Source organism: Oncorhynchus kisutch, linkage group LG13 (assembly GCF_002021735.2).
Source record: "Oncorhynchus kisutch isolate 150728-3 linkage group LG13, Okis_V2, whole genome shotgun sequence".
In the NCBI taxonomy this organism is placed as follows: Eukaryota; Metazoa; Chordata; class Actinopteri; order Salmoniformes; family Salmonidae; genus Oncorhynchus; species Oncorhynchus kisutch.
In genome coordinates this window covers 3,103,661-3,124,020 of record NC_034186.2, presented here as the reverse complement: position 1 = coordinate 3,124,020, position 20,360 = coordinate 3,103,661, and positions in this window count along the sequence as shown.

Below are 20,360 nucleotides of genomic sequence, written 5' to 3'. Positions count from 1 at the left end.
CCCAGTCCACCTGGCCATGCTGCTGCTCCTGGAGAAATGTGACCAGAGCAATAAACAGAGTGATGAACTACCTGACATGATGACTCCTTGCTGTCCCCAGTCCACCTGGCCATGCTGCTGCTCCTGGAGAAATGTGACCAGAGCAATAAACAGAGTGATGGACTACCTGACATGATGACTCCTTGCTGTCCCCAGTCCACCTGGCCATGCTGCTGCTCCTGGAGAAATGTGACCAGAGCAATAAACAGAGTGATGGACTACCTGACATGATGACTCCTTGCTGTCCCCAGTCCACCTGGCCATGCTGCTGCTCCTGGAGAAATGTGACCAGAGCAATAAACAGAGTGATGGACTACCTGACATGATGACTCCTTGCTGTCCCCAGTCCACCTGGCCATGCTGCTGCTCCTGGAGAAATGTGACCAGAGCAATAAACAGAGTTATGGACTACCTGACATGATGACTCCTTGCTGTCCCCAGTCCACCTGGCCATGCTGCTGCTCCTGGAGAAATGTGACCAGAGCAATAAACAGAGTGATGAACTACCTGACATGATGACTCCTTGCTGTCCCCAGTCCACCTGGCCATGCTGCTGCTCCTGGAGAAATGTGACCAGAGCAATAAACAGAGTGATGGACTACCTGACATGATGACTCCTTGCTGTCCCCAGTCCACCTGGCCATGCTGCTGCTCCTGGAGAAATGTGACCAGAGCAATAAACAGAGTGATGGACTACCTGACATGATGACTCCTTGCTGTCCCCAGTCCACCTGGCCATGCTGCTGCTCCTGGAGAAATGTGACCAGAGCAATAAACAGAGTGATGGACTACCTGACATGATGACTCCTTGCTGTCCCCAGTCCACCTGGCCATGCTGCTGCTCCTGGAGAAATGTGACCAGAGCAATAAACAGAGTGATGGACTACCTGACATGATGACTCCTTGCTGTCCCCAGTCCACCTGGCCATGCTGCTGCTCCTGGAGAAATGTGACCAGAGCAATAAACAGAGTGATGAACTACCTGACATGATGACTCCTTGCTGTCCCCAGTCCACCTGGCCATGCTGCTGCTCCTGGAGAAATGTGACCAGAGCAATAAACAGAGTGATGGACTACCTGACATGATGACTCCTTGCTGTCCCCAGTCCACCTGGCCATGCTGCTGCACCTGGAGAAATGTGACCAGAGCAATAAACAGAGTGATGGACTACCTGACATGATGACTCCTTGCTGTCCCCAGTCCACCTGGCCATGCTGCTGCTCCTGGAGAAATGTGACCAGAGCAATAAACAGAGTGATGGACTACCTGACATGATGACTCCTTGCTGTCCCCAGTCCACCTGGCCATGCTGCTGCTCCAGTTTCAACTGTTCTGCCTTATTATTATTCGACCATGCTGGTCATTTATGAACATTTGAACAATCTACCGCTTCTTAGACTGGCTTATCAATGGGAATAGCAGATCTATAACACATAGAACAGATCTACCGCTTCTTAGACTGGCTTATCAATGGGAATAGCAGATCTATAACACATAGAACAGATCTACCGCTTCTTAGACTGGCTTATCAATGGGAATAGCAGATCTATAACACATAGAACAGATCTACCGCTTCTTAGACTGGCTTATCAATGGGAATAGCAGATCTATAACACATAGAACAGATCTACCGCTTCTTAGACTGGCTTATCAATGGGAATAGCAGATCTATAACACAAAGAACAGATCTACCGCTTCTTAGACTGGCTTATCAATGGGAATGGCAGATCTATAACACATAGAACAGATCTACCGCTTCTTAGACTGGCCGTTTCTTAGACTACAACTACCTTTCTATGTGAATTTGGATGGATCCCCCAAAAAGTTACATTTTGCAGTTACATAAAGTTCCATATTTGTTCTTAACTGACTTGCCTAGTTAAAAGGTTAAATCAAGGTTGAATAAAGGTTAAATCAAGGTTAAATAAAGGTTAAATCAAGGTTGAATAAAGGTTAAATCAAGGTTGAATAAAGGTTCAATCAAGGTTGAATAAAGGTTCAATCAAGGTTGAATAAAGGTTCAATCAAGGTTGAATAAAGGTTCAATCAAGGTTGAATAAAGGTTCAATCAAGGTTGAATAAAGAAATAACAATATGCAACATATTGGAAACATTGGAGCAAAACAAACATACTTTGGGTTCTGATGGGGGAACAACAGTTGAACTAGGCTCATTATATACATGCAATGATAAATGGGTATATATCATTAATTCACAAGTAAAAAAAAAAACGATGTAGCAACTAAGGATTCTAGCTTTTTAATTGAATTTATTTTATTGAAACTTTATTTAACTAGACAGTTGGACAGTTAAGAACAAATTCTTATTTACAATCACGGCCCACCCCGGGACAAACCCGGACAACGCTGGGCTCCGCCCCTATGAGACTCCCAATCACGGCCCACCCCGGGCCAAACCCGGACAACGCTGTGCTCCGCCCCTAAGAGACTCCCAATCACGGCACACCCCGGGCCAAACCCGGACAACGCTGTGCTCCGCCCCTAAGAGACTCCCAATCACGGCCCACCCCGGGCCAAACCCGGACGACGCTGTGCTCCGCCCCTAAGAGACTCCCAATCACGGCCCACCCCGGGCCAAACCCGGACGACGCTGTGCTCCGCCCCTATGAGACTCCCAATCACAGCCGGACGTCGCTGTGCTCCGCCCCTATGAGACTCCCAATCACAGCCGGACGTCGCTGTGCTCCGCCCCTATGAGACTCCCAATCACAGCCAGACGTCGCTGTGCTCCGCCCCTATGAGACTCCCAATCACAGCCGGACGTCGCTGTGCTCCGCCCCTATGAGACTCCCAATCACAGCCGGACGTCGCTGTGCTCCGCCCCTATGAGACTCCCAATCACAGCCAGACGTCGCTGTGCTCCGCCCCTATGAGACTCCCAATCACAGCCGGACGTCGCTGTGCTCCGCCCCTATGAGACTCCCAATCACAGCCGGACGTCGCTGTGCTCCGCCCCTATGAGACTCCCAATCACAGCCAGACGTGATACAGCCTGGGATCCTGACATCATTTTTTAATTTATTTTTTAAGTACATTTAGTTAATAGTGATTTTTTTTCACGGGGAGTGCTGCAGCACTATCAGCACCCCTACTTCCCACCGCTATGCTTACATGGATTAATTACTGCCTTACATGGTCAAACATCTCCACTGACTCTCTGACCTGTGGTAGTTCCTGCTCTGACGTCACCGCCTGCCACTCAGGTCTGGGGGAAAGAAGTTTCACTTTCTTAGTGGGATTCAGAAACGGTTGATTCCTAGAAAGCCGAGGTAAGAGAAACATGTAAACCTCTTTTCCTATTTAATTATTTTAACATAGGAGATTATAGAAATGTAGCTTTTGATGCCATGTTGTTAGCTTTTTTTTATGTAAAGAAATGCAGAAAGAAATAGCTAAATGTCGTTCCTCTTTGAGGTGATGGTTTTTACTGTAGCTGAGTTGAAGTCGAGGGCTGCCCGCTCGGAAAGGAGGTCGAGAGTTTTGATTTTCACCACTAAGCGAACTTGTTACATTTTACAAAGACATATTGTAGCAGTAGTTTGAAGTAAAGAACATAGTACTGGACAGGTTTGAATTAGATTGTCTGTTGAAGTGCATTCCGCGAGGTGGCCTGTATGACCAATACGGAAGAGAATGTTTTAGCTTCCCGGGGCAACGTTTCTTCCCCATGAATAGTTTCATTATTCATCGTTTGAATAGTTTTGTTGAGACTGCCGTAGTCTAGAGAAGCGAAACACTTGTCAATCCTGACGTGTAAACACGACTGTCTTTTACTTGTCAAGAACAATCTGTTCAGCTGGTTCAGGAGAGCCTGTCTGCGCAGGCGCAGTGCAGCAGTCCATGTAGGCATGACACTTCCTAACACATCCGAGTTGTTTCAATGAATACGGGCTTTATTAAGCTACCATGTAATACTACACTTGACCCTAGTTCTTACCATAATTATCAATCATTGAATAGAGGTTAATGCAATATGTAGATGCTTATTTTGTTTTTCATACTGACACAGTTTACAAGGACTCAATTTTGCTCCCAATGCATTTCAAGAATGGAAATATGTAAGTCTTGGGACTAATCATCATGTCAGCACACCAAATACATTGTTCTGTTCATCTCCAAAGTAGCTAACATGCTGCAATTTTAATACCTTCCCCCTCAAGTTGCTGCTGAAGAGATTCATATCAATTCAAATCAAACTCTTACTTTGATATGAATTTCAAATCAATAACATCAAGGTCCCCAGAGAGCTCAGCTTGCTCATCAAACCGAATATATATATCGGAGTCATCCTTCCTCACACATCATTAAACCCAACTGTCTTTAAGATCTCTGCTTTAGAAGAACACGTTTGACAGTCGTGGAGACGGGATGCTCAAGTTAAAAGTGAAGTCCCTTAGCTATCTGCCATGCTTTAAGCCCAGGCAGCACTACTACGAGGCTGAGACTAGAGGCACTACCAGGCCTGTGTGTGTGTGTATTCAATAGAAGGTTTTAATGGCTGTTGGGCTTGGGGAGAAGAAAAAAAAAGATGTAGAAATCTCAGGTGATATCAGGATACTTGTAGAACTGCAGAGCATGAGCTACTCATGTGGTACTATTATGCATGAGGATTTGAATTCCGGCCCACTATATTCTGTTTTAACTCCTATCCAAAACATGATATATATATGACACAGCATGTTATTAGTGTACATCTGTAATTATGAACCTCATACAGTTTGAAGAGCCTGAGTACATATTGAGATATAGTGTAGTCGGAGCAAAACTCATTCCTAGTGGCTAAGGGCAGAAGAGAGAGCAGAATGACTAATGTCACATTACACATAAGGAAGAGCAGGAGGATTGATATATGAGAGAGAGAGAGAGAGAGAGAGAGAGAGAGAGAGAGAGAGAGAGAGAGAGAGAGAGAGAGAGAGAGAGAGAGAGAGAGAGAGAGAGAGAGAGAGAGAGAGAGAGAGAGAGAGAGAGAGAGAAGAGAGAGAGAGAGAGAGAGAGAGAGAGAGAGAGAGAGAGAGAGAGAGAGAGAGAGAGAGAGAGAGAGAGAGAGAGAGAGAGAGAGAGAGAGAGAGAGAGAGAGAGAGAGAGAGAGAGGAGAGAGAGAGAGAGAGAGAGAGAAAAAAAAAACTAGTTGGTTGACATGATGGACAGCCATGATTTATGCTGTAGGTGACTGATCTCTCACCTTACTCTGCTCAGTGACATAGTGATGGTGAAAGGCTGATCTCTCACCTTACTCTGCTCAGTGATATAGTGATGGTGAAAGGCTGATCTCTCACCTTACTCTGCTCAGTGACATAGTGATGGTGAAAGGCTGATCTCTCACCTTACTCTGCTCAGTGATATAGTGATGGTGAAAGACTGATCTCTCACCTTACCTTATGGAAAGACTCAATGCTGCGCCTCGTTCAATGTTCAGAAACACTGTCAGTGTGTCAGACTGGTCCTTCCTGTCCATCATACCCACCAACTAGTCCTTCCTGTCCATCATACCCACCAACTAGTACTTCCTGTCCATCATACCCACCAACTAGTCCTTCCTGTCCATCATACTCACCAACTAGTCCTTCTTGTCCATCATACCCACCAACTGGTCCTTCCCCGTCCATCATACCCACCAACTAGTCCTTCCCGTCCATCATACCCACCAACTAGTCCTTCTTGTCCATCATACCTACCAACTAGTCCATCTTGTCCATCATACCCACCAACTAGTCCTTCCTGTCCATCATGTCAATCAACTGGTCCTTCCTGTCCATCATGTCAATCAACTGGTCCTTCCTGTCCATCATGTCAATCAACTGGTCCTTCCTGTCCATCATACCCACCAACTGGTCCTTCCTGTCCATCATACCCACCAACTGGTCCTTCCTGTCCATCATACCCACCAACTGGTCCTTCCTGTCCATCATACCCACCAACTAGTCCTTCCTGTCCATCATGTCAACCAACTGGTCCTTCCTGTCCATCATGTCAACCAACTGGTCCTTCCTGTCCATCATACCCACCAACTGGTCCTTCCTGTCCATCATACCCACCAACTGGTCCTTCCTGTCCATCATACCCACCAACTGGTCCTTCCTGTCCATCATACCCACCAACTGGTCCTTCCTGTCCATCATACCCACCAACTAGTCCTTCCTGTCCATCATGTCAACCAACTAGTCCTTCCTGTCCATCATGTCAACCAACTAGTGCTTCCTGTCCATCATGTCAACCAACTAGTCCATCATGTCAACCAACTAGTCCATCATGTCAACCAACTAGTCCTTCCTGTCCATCATGTCAACAACTAGTCCTTCCTCTCCATCATGTCAACCAACTAGTCCTTCATACCCACCAACTGATTGATATGACGTACAGGAAGGACCAGTTGGTTGATACAGACAGACAGAGAGACAGACAGGAAGAACCAGTTGGTTGATACAGACAGACAGACAGACAGGAAGGACCAGTTGGTTGATACAGACAGACAGGAAGGACCAGTTGGTTGATACAGACAGACAGGAAGGACCAGTTGGTTGATCAGACAGACAGACAGGAAGGACCAGTTGATTGATCAGACAGACAGACAGACAGACAGACAGACAGACAGACAGACAGACAGACAGACAGACAGACAGGAAGGACCAGTTGCTTGATACAGACAGACAGACAGGAAGGAAGGACCAGTTCGTTGATACAGACAGACAGACAGACAGGAAGGAAGGACCAGTTCTTTGATACAGACAGACAGGAAGAACCAGTTGGTTGATACAGACAGACAGACAGACAGACAGGAAGAACCAGTTGGTTAATACAGACAGACAGACAGGAAGGACCAGTTGGTTGATACAGACAGACAGACAGACAGACAGGAAGGACCAGTTGGTTGATACAGACAGACAGACAGGAAGGACCAGTTGGTTGATACAGACAGACAGACAGGAAGAACCAGTTGGTTGATACAGACAGACAGGAAGAACCAGTTGGTTGATACAGACAGGAAGGACCAGTTGGTTGATACAGACAGACAGGAAGGACCAGTTGGTTGATACAGACAGACAGGAAGGACCAGTTGGTTGATCAGACAGACAGACAGGAAGGACCAGTTGATTGATCAGACAGACAGACAGACAGACAGACAGACAGACAGACAGACAGACAGACAGACAGACAGGAAGGACCAGTTGCTTGATACAGACAGACAGACAGGAAGGAAGGACCAGTTCGTTGATACAGACAGACAGACAGACAGGAAGGAAGGACCAGTTCTTTGATACAGACAGACAGGAAGAACCAGTTGGTTGATACAGACAGACAGACAGACAGACAGGAAGAACCAGTTGGTTAATACAGACAGACAGACAGGAAGGACCAGTTGGTTGATACAGACAGACAGACAGACAGGAAGGACCAGTTGGTTGATACAGACAGACAGACAGGAAGGACCAGTTGGTTGATACAGACAGACAGACAGGAAGAACCAGTTGGTTGATACAGACAGACAGGAAGAACCAGTTGGTTGATACAGACAGGAAGGACCAGTTGGTTGATACAGACAGACAGACAGACAGGAAGGACCAGTTGGTTGATACAGACAGACAGACAGACAGACAGACAGACAGACAGACAGACAGACAGACAGACAGACAGACAGACAGACAGACAGGAAGAACCAGTTGGTTGATACAGACAGACAGACAGACAGACAGACAGACAGACAGACAGACAGACAGACAGACAGACAGACAGACAGACAGACAGACAGACAGACAGGAAGAACCAGTTGGTTGAGACAGACAGACAGGAAGAACCAGTTGGTTGATACAGACAGACAGGAAGAACCAGTTGGTTGATACAGACAGACAGGAAGAACCAGTTGGTTGATACAGACAGACAGGAAGAACCAGTTGGTTGATACAGACAGACAGGAAGTCCCAGTTGGTTGATACAGACAGACAGACAGGAAGAACCAGTTGGTTGATACAGACAGACAGACAGACAGGAAGAACCAGTTGGTTGATACAGACAGACAGGAAGGACCAGTTGGTTGATACAGACAGACAGGAAGGACCAGTTGGTTGATACAGACAGACAGACAGACAGACAGACAGACAGACAGACAGACAGACAGACAGACAGACAGGACCAGTTGGTTGATACAGACAGACAGACAGGACCAGTTGGTTGATACAGACAGACAGGAAGAACCAGTTGGTTGATACAGACAGACAGACAGGAAGAACCAGTTGGTTGATACAGACAGACAGACAGGAAGAACCAGTTGGTTGATACAGACAGACAGGAAGGACCAGTTGGTTGATACAGACAGACAGGAAGGACCAGTTGGTTGATACAGACAGACAGACAGGAAGGACCAGTTGGTTGATACAGACAGACAGACAGGAAGGACCAGTTGGTTGATACAGACAGACAGACAGGAAGGACCAGTTGGTTGATACAGACAGACAGGAAGGACCAGTTGGTTGATACAGACAGACAGACAGGAAGGACCAGTTGGTTGATACAGACAGACAGACAGACAGGAAGGACCAGTTGGTTGATACAGACAGACAGGCAGATAGACAGGAAGGACCAGTTGGTTGATACAGACAGACAGGCAGATAGACAGGAAGGACCAGTTGGTTGATACAGACAGACAGGCAGATAGACAGGAAGGACCAGTTGGTTGATACAGACAGACAGGCAGATAGACAGGAAGGACCAGTTGGTTGATACAGACAGACAGGCAGATAGACAGGAAGGACAGACAGATAGACAGGAAGGACCAGTTGGTTGATACAGACAGACAGGAAGGACCAGTTGGTTGATATAGACAGACAGGCAGATAGACAGGAAGGACCAGTTGGTTGATACAGACAGACAGGAAGGACCAGTTGGTTGATACAGACAGACAGGAAGGACCAGTTGGTTGATACAGACAGACAGGCAGATAGACAGGAAGGACCAGTTGGTTGATACAGACAGACAGGAAGGACCAGTTGGTTGATACAGACAGACAGGAAGAACCAGTTGGTTGATACAGACAGACAGGAAGAACCAGTTGGTTGATACAGACAGACAGGAAGAACCAGTTGGTTGATACAGACAGACAGGAAGAACCAGTTGGTTGATACAGACAGACAGGAAGTCCCAGTTGGTTGATACAGACAGACAGACAGGAAGAACCAGTTGGTTGATACAGACAGACAGACAGGAAGAACCAGTTGGTTGATACAGACAGACAGGAAGGACCAGTTGGTTGATACAGACAGACAGGAAGGACCAGTTGGTTGATACAGACAGACAGACAGACAGACAGACAGACAGACAGACAGACAGACAGACAGACAGGACCAGTTGGTTGATACAGACAGACAGGAAGAACCAGTTGGTTGATACAGACAGACAGACAGGAAGAACCAGTTGGTTGATACAGACAGACAGACAGGAAGAACCAGTTGGTTGATACAGACAGACAGGAAGGACCAGTTGGTTGATACAGACAGACAGGAAGGACCAGTTGGTTGATACAGACAGACAGACAGGAAGGACCAGTTGGTTGATACAGACAGACAGACAGGAAGGACCAGTTGGTTGATACAGACAGACAGGAAGGACCAGTTGGCTGATACAGACAGACAGACAATGAAGGACCAGTTGGTTGATACAGACAGACAGACAGACAGACAGGAAGGACCAGTTGGTTGATACAGACAGACAGACAGGAAGGACCAGTTGGTTGATACAGACAGACAGGCAGATAGACAGGAAGGACCAGTTGGTTGATACAGACAGACAGGCAGATAGACAGGAAGGACCAGTTGGTTGATACAGACAGACAGGCAGATAGACAGGAAGGACCAGTTGGTTGATACAGACAGACAGGCAGATAGACAGGAAGGACCAGTTGGTTGATACAGACAGACAGGCAGATAGACAGGAAGGACAGACAGATAGACAGGAAGGACCAGTTGGTTGATACAGACAGACAGGAAGGACCAGTTGGTTGATATAGACAGACAGGCAGATAGACAGGAAGGACAGACAGATAGACAGGAAGGACCAGTTGGTTGATACAGACAGACAGGAAGGACCAGTTGGTTGATACAGACAGACAGGAAGGACCAGTTGGTTGATACAGACAGACAGGCAGATAGACAGGAAGGACCAGTTGGTTGATACAGACAGACAGGAAGGACCAGTTGGTTGATACAGACAGACAGGCAGATAGACAGGAAGGACCAGTTGGTTGATACAGACAGACAGGAAGGACCAGTTGGTTGATACAGACAGACAGCCAGATAGACAGGAAGGACCAGTTGGTTGATACAGACAGACAGGAAGGACCAGTTGGTTGATACAGACAGACAGGCAGATAGACAGGAAGGACCAGTTGGTTGATACAGACAGACAGGAAGGACCAGTTGGTTGATATAGACAGACAGGCAGATAGACAGGAAGGACCAGTTGGTTGATACAGACAGACAGGAAGGACCAGTTGGTTGATACAGACAGACAGGAAGGACCAGTTGGTTGATACAGACAGACAGGCAGATAGACAGGAAGGACCAGTTGGTTGATACAGACAGACAGGAAGGACCAGTTGGTTGATACAGACAGACAGGAAGGACCAGTTGGTTGATACAGACAGACAGGCAGATAGACAGGAAGGACCAGTTGGTTGATACAGACAGACAGGAAGGACCAGTTGGTTGATACAGACAGACAGGAAGGACCAGTTGGTTGATACAGACAGACAGGAAGGACCAGTTGGTTGATACAGACAGGCAGACAGACAGGAAGGACCAGTTGGTTGATCAGACAGACAGGCAGATAGACAGGAAGGACAGGGAAAGAGTAGCCTGCTCCTTATGCTGAGTTCAGTTTCAGGAGCACTGTATCATTAGCCTGGTCCCAGATCTGTTTGTGCCATTGCCAACTTTATTTCTCATGTTTGGCATGACAATGAGTGAAGGAGTTGACATGATAGCACTATCAGACTGGCGCTCAGGCTACTGTACGATGAATTCAATGATATTAACTCTTAAGGCTGGACCAGAATAGTGTCTGTGTTGGTGTTGGCCTTTGTGCAAAAGATTACGTACCTTCTCAGAAAATAGAATGAATGACTTTGAGCCTTGTAGTCATTGGTTCTATTTCTATGCCAAGCTCTCCCAGGAAGGACTGTTGTAGAGGTTGTAGTCATAATGTATTTCAGGAAGGACTGTTGTAGAGGTTGTAGTCATAATGTATTTCAGGAATGACTGTTGTAGAGGTTATAGTCATAATGTATTTCAGGAATGACTGTTGTAGAGGTTGTAGTCATAATGTATTTCTATGCCAAGCTCTCCCAGGAAGGACTGTTGTAGAGGTTGTAGTCATAATGTATTCCTGGTTCACCCTGACCCAGCTCAGACAGTCCTTCATGCCTGCTCTCTCTTTCAGACGTGAAGAAAGAAGCACTGACCTGGAGGAGACCAAAGAACCGTCGTACCAGCTGTTAGGTCAATACTTCCACAGGAAGAGGTAGGTCTAGTCATACTACAATTGTCTTCCTGTTATGTCCTATTGCTTCCTGCTGGGTCCTATTGCTTCCTGTTATGTCCTATTGCTTCCTGTTATGTCCTATTGCTTCCTGTTATGTCCTATTGCTTCCTGCTGGGTCCTATTGCATCTGTTCAGTTACGTGAGGAGTGTTGCCTTGGAGCTGCCTGTAATCGTTTCAACCCCTCCCTCCACTGTCCATTGGAACAGAGTTTGGGTTGGGATTGGGTGTCCCAACTCCTCAGCTTGAAATGTCTCCCTCAAAATGCTAGCTGTTCGCTGACATAGCTGGCTAAGACATTGCCCCTCAAAATGCTAGCTGTTCGTTGACATAGCTGGCTAAGACATTGCCAAGAGGACACTTGGGTATGTTTTTGTGAGAACGAGAACTGAAGGAGTGGTGATGTACAGCGATGCCTGTTGGACCAGCATTACCAGGGGACTGTCTCAGTCATCAGTAATTATGTTGTGTTAATCACCAGCAGGCCGTCTGGGTGACAGACAGTGGGACTCACTGTTAAATAGATTATTAGTACATTCCTGTTAGGCACAGGACCAGGGCTAACTTTATTCATTAATGACGTGTTTGTCTTTAGGCTACTGAATCGGTGGTTCAGAGGGGACTGCCATTAGTGCTGGGGGGTAGTAGTAGACTGTTGGCCTTGTCCCTGTAGACTAGACTGTTGGCCCTGTCTCTGCAGACTAGACTGTTGGCCTTGTCTCTGTAGACTAGACTGTTGGCCTTGTCCCTGTAGACTAGACTGTTGGCCTTGTCTCTGTAGACTAGACTGTTGGCCTTACTAGACTGTTGGCCTTACTAGACTGTTGGCCTTACTAGAATGTTGGCCTTACTAGACAGTTGGCCTTGTCTCTGTAGACTAGACTGTTGGCCTTGTCTCTGTAGACTAGACTGTTGGCCTTACTAGAATGTTGGCCTTACTAGACAGTTGGCCTTGTCTCTGAAGACTAGACTGTTGGCCTTACTAGACTGTTGGCCTTGTCTCTGTAGACTAGACTGTTGGCCTTACTAGACTGTTGGCCTTGTCTCTGTAGACTAGACTGTTGGCCTTACTAGAATGTTGGCCTTACTAGACAGTTGGCCTTGTCTCTGTAGACTAGACTGTTGGCCTTGTCTCTGAAGACTAGACTGTTGGCCTTACTAGACTGTTGGCCTTGTCTCTGTAGACTAGACTGTTGGCCTTGTCTCTGTAGACTAGACTGTTGGCCTTACTAGAATGTTGGCCTTACTAGACAGTTGGCCTTGTCTCTGTAGACTAGACTGTTGGCCTTGTCTCTGAAGACTAGACTGTTGGCCTTACTAGACTGTTGGCCTTGTCTCTGTAGACTAGACTGTTGGCCTTACTAGACTGTTGGCCTTACTAGACAGTTGGCCTTGTCTCTGTAGACTAGACTGTTGGCCTTACTAGACAGTTGGCCTTGTCTCTGTAGACTAGACTGTTGGCCTTACTAGACTGTTGGCCTTACTAGACTGTTGGCCTTACTAGACTGTTGGCCTTGTCCCTGTAGACTAGACTGTTGGCCTTGTCTCTGTAGACTAGACTGTTGGCCTTGTCCCTGTAGACTAGACTGTTGGCCTTGTCTCTGTAGACTAGACTGTTGGCCTTGTCCCTGTAGACTAGACTGTTGGCCTTGTCCCTGTAGACTAGACTGTTGGCCTTGTCCCTGTAGACTAGACTGTTGGCCTTGTCCCTGTAGACTAGACTGTTGGCCTTGTCTCTGTAGACTAGACTGTTGGCCTTGTCTCTGTAGACTAGACTGTTGGCCTTGTCTCTGTAGACTAGACTGTTGGCCTTGTCTCTGTAGACTAGACTGTTGGCCTTGTCCCTGTAGACTAGACTGTTGGCCTTGTCTCTGTAGACTAGACTGTTGGCCTTGTCTCTGTAGACTAGACTGTTGGCCTTGTCTCTGTAGACTAGACTGTTGGCCTTGTCTCTGTAGACTAGACTGTTGGCCTTGTCTCTGTAGACTAGACTGTTGGCCTTGTCTCTGTAGACTAGACTGTTGGCCTTACTAGACTGTTGGCCTTGTCCCTGTAGACTAGACTGTTGGCCTTGTCTCTGTAGACTAGACTGTTGGCCTTACTAGACTGTTGGCCTTACTAGACTGTTGGCCTTGTCCCTGAAGACTAGACTGTTGGCCTTGTCCCTGTAGACTAGACTGTTGGCCTTACTAGATACACAGACAGAAGTAGTGCCACTCTCTCTCTCTCTCTCTGCTGTCCACTCTACATTACTGTCCCCTATGTTGCTGAATCAGAGCTCAGACGTTACAACTCACTAGAAGGACATATGTGGGAGTCTGGAGCTATACAGCGTGTGTTCAGTGTTTTAGATTTTACAACTGCCAAAAAAATATTGGCATCTTTTGTTCATCTTCAGAACTGTAATTAGTGTGTGTGCTTCCCTGTGTGTGTGTCTGTGACTGGTGTTCCGGACGCACCCCAAAGGCGGGGGGGGGGGGGGGCACGAGCTCTGGGGCCCCATGTGCCTGTCATCAGTGTCATAATAAGGCGGGGGGAGGGGGCACGAGCTCTGGGGCCCCATGTGCCTGTCATCAGTGTCATAATAAGGCAGGGGGGGGTGGGCACGAGCTCTGGGGCCCCATGTGCCTGTCATCAGTGTCATAATAAGGCGGGGGGGAGGGGGCACGAGCTCTGGGGCCCCATGTGCCTGTCATCAGTGTCATAATAAGGCGGGGGGGGGATGGGCACGAGCTCTGGGGCCCCATGTGCCTGTCATCAGTGTCATAAAAAGGTGCCGGGGGGGGGCGAGCTCTGGGGCCCCATGTGCCTGTCATCAGTGTCATAATAAGGCGGGGGGGGGGGGCACGAGCTCTGGGGCCCCATGTGCCTGTCATCAGTGTCATAATAAGGCGGGGGGGGTGAGCTCTGGGGCCCCATGTGCCTGTCATCAGTGTCATAATAAGGCGGGGGGGGGGGCGAGTTCTGGGGCCCCATGTGCCTGTCATCAGTGTCATAATAAGGCGGGGGGGGCGAGTTCTGGGGCCCCATGTGCCTGTCATCAGTGTCATAATAAGGCGGGGGGGGGGGCACGAGCTCTGGGGCCCCATGTGCCTGTCATCAGTGTCATAATAAGGCGGGGGGGGGGGGGCACGAGCTCTGGGGCCCCATGTGCCTGTCATCAGTGTCATAATAAGGCGGGGGGGGGATGGGCACGAACTCTGGGGCCCCATGTGCCTGTCATCAGTGTCATAATAAGGCGGGGGTGGGGGGCACGAGCTCTGGGGCCCCATGTGCCTGTCATCGGTGTCATAATAAGGCGGGGGGGGGGGGCACGAGCTCTGGGGCCCCATGTGCCTGTCATCAGTGTCATAATAAGGCGGGGGGGGGGGATGGGCACGAGCTCTGGGGCCCCATGTGCCTGTCATCAGTGTCATAATAAGGCGGGGGGATGGGCACGAGCTCTGGGGCCCCATGTGCCTGTCATCAGTGTCATAATAAGGCGGGGGGGGGGGGCACGAGCTCTGGGGCCCCATGTGCCTGTCATCAGTGTCATAAAAAGGAGGGATGTATACATTATTTTGACAGTAATTCTCCAGAAGGTCCTTGTGTGTGTGTGTGTGTGAGTATTTGTGTGTGTGAGTATGTGTGTGTGTGTGTGTGTGTGTGTGTTTCTTGTGCTTCATGAATGTGATTGAAAAAAGTGCCTCAGGCCTTTTTAAAGAGAAAAATGTAACTGATTGAAACTAAGGGGATGTGGGTGAACAAATGCTGTTTTCAAGGCTACGACGTTGCCAGTGGGATGAGTGGCGCTTCCTCAGGTGTTCCGTAGCTCATATCAGACCCATGAGAGAGTCTGATGCTTCTCAGGTAGTTCTTTACGAGTTTTAGTTTAGAAAACCATCTCTCCGCGGGAGCAACAGTTACAGGGATGGTTAAAATCAGCCTTATTGTCGTAGCAACGTCAAGGGAAACTGGACAGAAGGGTTTGGTGCTTCAAATACAGCCGTTCTGAGACATCTTTAGTTCAGCCTCTCGTTTCGTTTCGCTGCCGGGCCTAACATGTTACTGAAAGAGATGAGCTCTGTGGACTGGATACTGGACAGACAATAAACTGGCAGATTCAAACAAGTAGCCTAGTGTTTAAGAACGTAGGGCCAAGTAGCCTAGAACGTTGGGCCAAGTAGCCTAGTGTTTAAGAACGTTGGGCCAAGTAGCCTAGTGTTTTAAGAACGTTGGGCCAAGTAGCCTAGTGTTTAAGAACGTTGGGCCAAGTAGCCTAGAACGTTGGGCCAAGTAGCCTAGTGTTTTAAGAACGTTGGGCCAAGTAGCCTAGTGTTTAAGAACGTTGGGCCAAGTAGCCTAGTGTTTAAGAACGTTGGGCCAAGTAGCCTAGAACGTTGGGCCAAGTAGCCTAGTGTTTAAGAACGTTGGGCCAAGTAGCCTAGTGTTTTAAGAACGTTGGGCCAAGTAGCCTAGTGTTTAAGAACGTTGGGCCAAGTAGCCTATAACGTTGGGCCAAGTAGCCTAGTGTTTTAAGAACGTTGGGCCAAGTAGCCTAGTGTTTAAGAACGTTGGGCCAAGTAGCCTAGAATGTTGGGCCAAGTAGCCTAGTGTTTTAAGAACGTTGGGCCAAGTAGCCTAGAACGTTGGGCCAAGTAGCCTAGTGTTTTAAGAACGTTGGGCCAAGTAGCCTAGTGTTTAAGAACGTTGGGCCAAGTAGCCTAGTGTTTTAAGAACGTTGGGCCAAGTAGCCTAGTGTTTAAGAACGTTGGGCCAAGTAGCCTAGTGTTTTAAGAACGTTGGGCCAAGTAGCCTAGAACGTTGGGCCAAGTAGCCTAGTGTTTTAAGAACGTTGGGCCAAGTAGCCTAGTGTTTTAAGAACGTTGGGCCAAGTAGCCTAGTGTTTTAAGAACGTTGGGCCAAGTAGCCTAGTGTTTAAGAACGTTGGGCCAAGTAGCCTAGTGTTTAAGAACGTTGGGCCAAGTACCCTAGTGTTTAAGAACGTTGAGCCAAGTAGCCTAGTGTTTTAAGAACGTTGGGCCAAGTAGCCTAGTGTTTAAGAACGTTGGGCCAAGTAGCCTAGAACGTTGGGCCAAGTAGCCTAGTGTTTTAAGAACGTTGGGCCAAGTAGCCTAGAATGTTGGGCCAAGTAGCCTAGTGTTTTAAGAACGTTGGGCCAAGTAGCCTAGTGTTTTAAGAACGTTGGGCCAAGTAGCCTATTGTTTAAGAACGTTGGGCCAAGTAGCCTAGTGTTTTAAGAACGTTGGGCCAAGTAGCCTAGTGTTTTAAGAACGTTGGGCCAAGTAGCCTAGTGTTTTAAGAACGTTGGGCCAAGTAGCCTAGTGTTTAAGAACGTTGGGCCAAGTAGCCTAGTGTTTTAAGAATGTTGGGCCAAGTAGCCTAGTGTTTTAAGAATGTTGGGCCAAGTAGCCTAGTGTTTAAGAATGTTGGGCCAAGTAGCCTAGTGTTTAAGAACGTTGGGCCAAGTAGCCTAGAGTTTAAGAACGTTGGGCCAAGTAGCCTAGTGTTTTAAGAACGTTGGGCCAAGTAGCCTAGAACGTTGGGCCAAGTAGCCTAGTGTTTTAAGAATGTTGGGCCAAGTAGCCTAGAACGTTGGGCCAAGTAGCCTAGTGTTTTAAGAACGTTGGGCCAAGTAGCCTAGTGTTTAAGAACGTTGGGCCAAGTAGCCTAGTGTTTAAGAACGTTGGGCCAAGTAGCCTAGAACGTTGGGCCAAGTAGCCTAGTGTTTTAAGAACGTTGGGCCAAGTAGCCTAGAACGTTGGGCCAAGTAGCCTAGTGTTTTAAGAACGTTGGGCCAAGTAGCCTAGAATGTTGGGCCAAGTAGCCTAGTGTTTTAAGAACGTTGGGCCAAGTAGCCTAGTGTTTAAGAACGTTGGGCCAAGTAGCCTAGAATGTTGGGCCAAGTAGCCTAGTGTTTAAGAACGTTGGGCCAAGTAGCCTAGTGTTTAAGAACGTTGGGCCAGTAACCCGAAAGGTTGGTTTGAATCCCTGACCCGACTAGGTGTAAAATCTGCCTGTGTCCTTGAGCAAGACACTTATCCAGAGCGACTTACAGGAGCAATTAGGGTTAAGAGAGTCTACTAAATGACTAAAATGTGAACATAAATCTTTTAGTGGACAAGCGTTCTTGAAAAAACAAGTTTGTGATTTTTGGTTCATGTTGGTGGTTGAGTTGTGTGGTTGTAACAGTCCCTTATCTCTGGGATATCTAGGCATCGTTCAAGAAGTGACAATACTCACTATAGGAAAGTAGGCCACTCCACCGACAGGCCTGGAGTTTTGGTGCAGGTACAGCCAACTAGCGCTAAAATAATATTGCAATATTGTCGATACGATGTTTAACTGTTGATTTTATTTAAAAAATGAATCACTAGAACATCAGTTCACCTACTCTGCGTCTCACAAAGACACGGCGGTTGGAACTCAAATTTTGACTAAAGGACCGATTTCTACCGGTCTAATGTCCATTGCTTGTCTTTCTTGACCAAATCAAGTCTCTTCTTCTTATTGGTTTCCTTTAGTAGTGGTTTCTTTGCAGCAATTTGACCATGAAGTCTCCTCTGAACAGTTGATGTTGAGATGTGTCTGTTACTTGAACTCTGTGACGCATTTATTTGGGCTGCAATTTCTGAGTCTGGTAACTCTAATGAACTGATCCTCTGCAGCAGAGGAAACTCTGGGTCTTCCTTTCCTGTGGCGGTCCTCATGAGAGCCAGTTAACTGTAATGAACTGATCCTCTGCAGCAGAGGTAACTCTGGGTCTTCCTTTCCTGTGGCGGTCCTCATGAGAGACAGTTTCATCATGGCGCTTGATGGTTTTTGCGACTGCAAATTTACAGATTGACTGATCTTCATGTCTTGACGTAACGATGGACTGTTGTTTCTCTTTGATTATTTGAGCTGTTCTTGCCATAATATGGACTTGGTTTTTTACCAAATAGGGTTATGATCTGTATACCACCCCTACCTTGTCACAACACAACTGATTGGCTCAAACAAATTAAGAAGGAAAGAAATTCCACAAATTAACTTTTAACAAGACACACCTGTTAATTTAAATGCATTCCAGGCGACTACCTCATGAAGCTGGTTGAGAGAATGACAAAGCTGTCATCAAGCCAAAGGGTGGCTACTTTGAAGAATCTGGTTTGTTCAACACATTTTTTTTGGTTACTACATGATTCCATATCTGTTATTTCATAGTGTTGATGTCTTCACTATTATTCTACAATGTAGAAACTAGTAAAAATAAAGAAAACCCTGGAATGAGTAGGTTTGTCCAAACGTTTGACTGGTACTGTGTGTCTTGTTAACCTTCTCTATGCGTCGACAGATGGTCTGTGTTGTCCTAACACTTCCACACCCTTGAGTCTGACCACTGCCTGCTCTACCGCTAACTACAAACGTTTCCTGTTTCCTGTTTCCTGCCATTGAGGATGTCTTTTTGATATCGTAGGATCCCAATGTGTCCTGCTCAAAAGTTGTGTACTATTTAGAGAATAGTTACCATCCTCTCCACTTCTACGCTGGCTATGACTCTTTTCTCGCTCTCTCTCTCTCTCTCTGTCTCTCTCTCTGTCTCTCTCTGTCTCTCTCTCTGTCTCTCTCTCTGTCTCTCTCAATTCAATTCAATTCAAGGGCTTTATTGGCATGGGAAACATGTGTTAACATTGCCAAAGCAAGTGAGGTAGACAACATACAAAGTGAATATATAAAGTGAAAAACAACAAAAATTAACAGTAAACATTACACATACAGAAGTTTCAAAACAGTAAAGACATTACAAATGTCATATTATATATATATACAGTGTTCTAACAATGTACAAATGGCTAAAGGACACAAGATAAAATAAATAAGCATAAATATGGGTTGTATTTACAATGGTGTTTGTTCTTCACTGGTTGCCCTTTTCTCGTGGCAACAGGTCACAAATCTTGCTGCTGTGATGGCACACTGTGGAATTTCACCCAGTAGATATGGGGGTTTTTCAAAATTGGATTTGTTTTCGAATTCTTTGTGGATCTGTGTAATCTGAGGGAAATATGTCTCTCTAACATGGTCATACATTGGGCAGGAGGTTAGGAAGTGCAGCTCAGTTTCCACCTCATTTTGTGGGCAGTGAGCACATAGCCTGTCTTCTCTTGAGAGCCATGTCTGCCTACGGCGGCCTTTCTCAATAGCAAGGCTATGCTCACTGAGTCTGTACATAGTCAAGGCTTTCCTTAATTTTGGGTCAGTCACAGTGGTCAGGTATTCTGCCGCTGTGTACTCTCTGTGTAGGGCCAAATAGCATTCTAGTTTGCTCTGTTTTTTTGTTAATTCTTTCCAATGTGTTAAGTAGTTATCTTTTTGTTTTCTCATGATTTGGTTGGGTCTAATTGTGCTGCTGTCCTGGGGCTCTGTAGTGTGTGTTTGTGTTTGTGAACAGAGCCCCAGGACCAGCTTGCTTAGGGGACTCTTCTCCAGGTTCATCTCTCTGTAGGTGATGGCTTTGTTATGGAAGGTTTGTGAATCGCTTCCTTTTAGGTGGTTGTAGAATTTAACAGCTCTTTTCTGGATTTTGATAATTAGTGGGTATCGGCCTAATTCTGCTCTGCATGCATTATTTGGTGTTCTACGTTGTACACAGAGGATATTTTTGCAGAATTCTGCATGCAGAGTCTCAATTTGGTGTTTGTCCCATTTTGTGAAGTCTTGGTTGGTGAGTCTCACTCTCTCTCTCTGTCTCTCTCTCTGTCTCTCTCTCTCTCTGTCTCTCTGTCTCTCT